At 37.8% G+C, this 6055-nt stretch overlaps 2 non-coding genes across 2 annotated transcripts; both read left to right on the forward strand.

Annotated features, from left to right (window-relative positions):
• The first annotated feature begins 4720 nt into the window (after positions 1 to 4720).
• Positions 4721 to 4794, forward strand: Trnan-guu (transfer RNA asparagine (anticodon GUU)). The gene has a single exon. It is a non-coding gene; the product is annotated as a tRNA-Asn (tRNA).
• A 379-nt stretch (positions 4795 to 5173) lies between these two features.
• Positions 5174 to 5247, forward strand: Trnan-guu (transfer RNA asparagine (anticodon GUU)). Its single transcript has one exon. It is a non-coding gene; the product is annotated as a tRNA-Asn (tRNA).
• The last annotated feature ends 808 nt before the right edge of the window (positions 5248 to 6055 follow it).

Genomic DNA, 6055 nt, shown 5'->3' on the forward strand with positions numbered 1-6055 from the left:
ACTAGAGAGAGTATCACAATCTCTATTCCTTATATTTCTACTGTATAATTTCATCACGTCATCAAATACAAATAGTTCTGAATTGCATAACCAAGATGAGGTTTCACATCATCAGAATAATGTTCCAACATACTTTTCTCCGACTTAAACGATTTATACGTCTCTGCTATAACTATTCGCGGTTCGTCAACTAACTCGCGCACGTATCTTGAAGCACCATCAATGAGAATTTCCTCAAGACGCCGCCCCCGCAAAGAGGCCGTCGATGCTTCTGGGGCGACTGGCTGAAGAGCAGAGGGAATGCAACTGTTTACGCGGTAAATTGCCCGTGCCGACGATTCACGGCCGTTCATTCAAGCGGAAACGGGTGCAAGGGTAATCCAAGCTAAAGCGGAAGACACCGTGTGAAAAACGGGCCGCGAGATCTCCATCTCTACGTAGAGAAAGCGATGGAAAAGAGAAGGGTGGGAACGCTGCTCGCTTAGTAACCCTGTGTTTCAGCTTCGTAAGAGGGGACGATGACGTTCTTGAAGACAAACGTCGGAAAAATGAAGGCGATCGTCCCTCAGCTGAACCTCGACTATATTTTAGGTTGGTGTAAATACGTTCCCAGACAATGACAATTCCATTTGCGCTGAGTTTGAATAAGTAATGAGCACCGTCTTCGGTGAGATGAGACTGTATAATCTATTGCTAAGGGTAGTATTTTTGTTTTGTTCGTAGAGTGAATTTATTGTTGTATCGCCATGTGTAACTTTCATTAGGTATATGTAGAAGCTTTAGTCTACTTCTTAATTTTTTTTATAACATAAGTACTATACATTAGTTTTGTAAATATCTTTTTTTATTATGTATACCTTCCTGTTACATATTTAGCATGTTTTGGATTCCATTACGAAAAAGTCATTGGTATGGAAGCAGTGATATTTGATATCCTTACCATGCCCTTAATACATGTATAATTTAGATTCTCAGTAATGTATTATAATGCTTTGAAAATGTATATTTTTTCTTTTTTAGAAAATTAATATTAGAAATATATCTTTTTCAGACACTTTTAAAAATACTGTTTTCATTTATCTGAGCGTATGTACACAGATGCCGAATTACAAGCTTATACCGAGAATATAGTGACTAGATTGACGAAAATCCTCTGTCTTCATTTCAAGAAACTATAATGCTCCACAAAATGTTATTAACTGTTTAATAATCATCAGCGGGTCTTATTCGAGCAATATAATACTCCAAGTTTTGATTACCTGAATCAGTCTTCAGTTCACGTCTGGCTTAATGCTATCGATGTTATCAGTGTCTCGAATGTCACCAGTGTTATCAGAGTTATCAGTATTACCAATGTTATTAGTATTATCTATATTATGCATTGACTTGTATTATCTATCTAAGGACAAACAAGTAGTAGAAAAGTAAACTACTGCTATTACTGCTAATGTTCTTCTAGTTTGCGGTTTCTTCGTCTCCTTACGTTGGACACTCGAAGTCTGAACAGCGGCTAAGTTCTGCTTTCAACATTTTTCTGTCCATCTATCACCCCCCTGTGGTCGCCTCGAATACCTAGAGGAACATACTTTCAACGCAGACCACCATGACTGTTCTGCGAAAAAGGACATTGTTGTCAACCGTGGAAATACGAAGAAAGGTTGACGATAGTCTGAGACTCTCTTGGTTCCTACGGTCAGACGCGTGTCGTCTCGAGGATTTTCTTCGCGCAATTCCCTTTTCGACGTTATCGATCGCGGCAATTGCTCGACGGCGACGGCTTTAAGTAAGTGGAAGAGAAAAATGTGTTTTGCATCAAGTTGTCAATTTCCTTTCGGAAATTTCAATACTATCTTAACTTGGAAACTGAAATCTTGTTACAGTAGGATAGAGGTAATAAACTGAGTACTAGTTAATCTACTTTCGTAAAGAATTGATATTTCTGCAATATATGTAGATATATAGTGATGCATGAATTTCTTCAGGAAGGATTAGCTCTATATGCATTGAAATTTTAAAAGTATTATATTCTTTGCATTAAAAATTAAAGAAACCAAACATGAAATAAATGTAGCAGCTAGAAATGTGGTTAACGAAGAAAGAAAGTTATAAGAATAATTTTTACAATTAATTGAATGTATTATAACATGAACAATTCGATACAAGATTGACTAACATCCTCATAAAATTGCAAAAGTCTTCACACAATTCCAGTACTGTCTCGAAGCGTACCACTTAATCTTTTTTCTTTATTTCTGTCATACTCGAGTCTTTGTACTTCATTCTTCCGTGATCGTCCGATAACGAGCAATCCAGGTCCTCGCAAAGAAACAGCACAAAGCCGAAGTTACATTTGGACCTCGCACGAGTCGAAGGTTGGCGTGCACGTTCGATTAAGCTTGAGGACATTCCCATCCTAGCTGTGCGATTTCACCGATCCTTGACTCATAAATCTCGCGCACCATGGCGGATTAAGTAGCCTGCTTTATCGTCGTTGCCCGTGAGATCTCATGCCTGGAATCTCACCGATTTGGGATTAGCCTCGTGGCATTAAATCACGGACGCGAGTATCGGTCGCGTGCCTTGGGTCCTTGATTCCAAGGAGCACCCTACGAAGGAGGCACGCTGAACGAAACAGCGTTTCTATTCGGCTGCGTCCCAGACATTTTTAAACCTTCCGGATCATTATTCCTCCATTTACGACTCGCTGCATTCCAAGCGATAGAGAGATGCAGAATCAACGTTTTCAGTACTGCCTCGTATATGCTTCTGTACTTAACGTTCGACGTTAACGTTCTCTATTTCGATGGGTCCTGGGAAATCACACAGGATTGCGGGACGCGATTTGCCGTCGATGTAGATTAGATCGATCGAAATATTTCATTGGATTCTTAAACAAAAGCTTTTACTTATATTCATTTTTTAAATCTCTGTATATTGTCCACAGTTTTCTAGTTTTACTGTTTATTAACTATAAATCTGAAATATCTTGCTATTTCTTATTATCTTTATACTGTAGAATAAAACTTCTCCTGAGTTTGTTATATTTTCTGTTATTATAATATTTCATTAGTTGGAGATTGTAGAAGACATAAATACCATACATTGGTTATACTTATTCAAAGTTTGTTCTAGGAGGAACTCCTCGCTTCGCTTGATATAATGTCTTCAGATTTAATTCGTAAATATTCTCCTTAATCCTTTATATCTGAGAGGTACTTTAAACAAATCTTGGTGGGATTTAAAAAACCTACTTTCTCGTAATCTCGTAAAAAGTAATGCTTAATCTAAGTATTAGACGAAGTGGTCTTGCAGTATTTGGAATAAAAACAGCAGCAAAAGATGTTTAAAACTAATATAATCCAAGTTATATAAGTAACCTAGTCCGATTACTACATTACCTACTTAACATCCTTTACGTTTTCTTCAGAAAAGTCAGCGAAGATTATAAAACGCTTGCATTAATACAAAATTGTGTTAGACACTAACAAGAAGACAATTTATCATTCTTACAATTACTTGTTAGTCACTCATGTGCTGCTTCTGATTTCCTGTGGCTATCTTCTGCATCTATGAGTACACTTTTTACTCTTTATGTCACTACTAATAAAATTGACAATTATCTCTAAAAAAAACTTATTTTCCGACCAACCCAACACACTGTCTCTCATTCAAATGTAAAATATCCACTCATACATCTACCTTGAATTGCAGAATCAGTTGACATCCAATGAAATATTGTTGAAATTGTCGCGACTGTGAAACTCAATATACATGATAATGCGAGGTTTCCCAATTCGCGGAGCCAGTTCAACAAAAACGTCGCATCTCTGCATCGATTCGTAGTTTATCCACGCTCTGTCGGCTCTAGGCTGCTCAAGCACTTATTCCGAACATCCAAAAGCTGTGGTTGTCGCATGGTTCCCTCCCATAGTTTTCTTCTCAAGAAATCTGCAAGAACTGATACGAGAACAATAGATTATACACGTTTCATTTGTCTCGTCCCTTCTTTGCAATTAACTTCCATGGAGCCATTAGAGGTACAACACTCGCACGCAAACACGCAACACAATTCACGTTAAGGATTCGAGCAGGCAACGTAACGCTCGAACGCCAATCGAGAATCTTAACGTATTGTGACTCGTCGAACCTTAATATAATGGAGTCTCGAGGTAGTAATTGCAATGTAATGGGGGCTGAGAAACGATTTACGGGCCAACGAGCATGCAGCTACCTTCTTTCGTGGGAACGCGAATGGGGAAGTGTTCTTCCTTTGCAGGAAGATTCCTTTCCTTTGTCGATCTTTTCAGTGCTGGCTCAAATACGGCACAAGTAGGTTCGAATTTGGCTAGATACTTTCGAAATATTCAAGAATACTTCGAAACCTAGAAAGGATACTTTCAAGTAGATTCGAATTTAGACGAAGTAGATTCAAACCCCTTGTAACTAATGGCACTGCCAGGTATAATCGAATTTTGACAAAGGAGCTTCGAACCTTACATGAGTACTTTAATCAGAAAATTTTGTTTCACTTGTACAATTTAATATGAATCACTGTACAGCGACACTGTATGAAAATTTGATGTCCTCCAGAGCTAAGTTTGAGTTAGATCTTAGTGAAATTTGCATGTATCTATCTAAGATAGACACTATCTTATCAAATTCGCACTTGAACTTTGATGGCCAGTGGAAGGTTACGTCTATGTTAGTTCTCCAGTGAGCAGCCTCCGTGGCGCAAACGGCTAGCGCGTTCGGCTGTTAACCGAAAGGTTGGTGGTTCGAGCCCACCCGGGGGCGTTTTTCTTTTTACAGTGCTAAACATTTTTAATAATTCTTTCAAATCCTATGTATATTTAGGCATATATCCTACTGAGCCAACTACGATCTAATCTCTAATATTTACCATTATTATTTTATTAAACTATATTATTGCAGCAGTTTAGCATAGAAGTTTTATTCGATTCTGCAATATTGAAGTCATGTAAGACCCTACACTTCAAGTACATCTTAACATGAAGAAGTACACTAAAAATGGAAGAAAAGTTATGTACCCTTAGAATGTTTAGAACCAGAGCAGAGACTAAATTTGTATTATATTTCTAGGTATTATATTTTGGATTAATATCTAAGTCAATCGATATCTGCTGACAGTCGACTGTCTGCAATCGGAGCGTCAGCCTCCGTGGCGCAATCGGTTAGCGCGTTCGGCTGTTAACCGAAAGGTTGGTGGTTCGATCCCACCCGGGGGCGATTTCTTTTGCACTTTTGTTGAGTAGTATTTCTCTCTTCACTACTTGCGCTGGGACAACGTGAAGAGCACCTGAAAGAAGTTTCGACTGGTGACTCGTACTCTTTAAGGTTGCGGGCTGCTGTCACATTGACCTCGTTAGCTGTCTCCAAGACGACACTTACTTTTTCCCGTTATTCTTTCAACCCGTTGACACCTGTTTCCGCTTTTCTGCTTCGTATAGGTTTAGCGTGTTGTGGAAGAAGCTGTGCGAAAACTATTTTCATTTTCCCATTATTCTAGAAGAAAGAGAATTCTACTACTGTTTTAAAAGCATATTTGCTGCAGAATGTTTCAAAGACACTTGAAATTAGGAAATAATTTGGAGACATTAATTATGTTAGCACCCACATAGCAGGAGAATATTTACGAAGATCGATATATTGGCTGACAGGTACTACAAGGGTTAAAATCAAAGTGATGGTTGGAAAAATGGAAAAATTATTCAAATATAAACATATGTGAACGTACGAATAAATCTTTTAGGTTGAACATATGTCATAGTCTACTGTATAATCTTGCAGTCAGTAGAATATGACACACGTTCAGCCTCATACTTCCATACGAATGAAACATTACTCGTTTTTTACGACTAATTTATTTTATTTGTAACTTTTATTCGAACATTATTCGAAACAGATTTTCTACTAGATTTTACACAATTGTTTTAACATTACACAAATCTACTTTTAGCTAATTGCTCCGTTTATCTTATACTCTTCACCTATTAAGTATTAAGAGTCAAGAATTCACACTTGTGTAAATAAGACG

The sequence above is a fragment of the Calliopsis andreniformis genome, chromosome 3, assembly GCF_051401765.1.
Source record: "Calliopsis andreniformis isolate RMS-2024a chromosome 3, iyCalAndr_principal, whole genome shotgun sequence".
Taxonomy (NCBI): Eukaryota; Metazoa; Arthropoda; class Insecta; order Hymenoptera; family Andrenidae; genus Calliopsis; species Calliopsis andreniformis.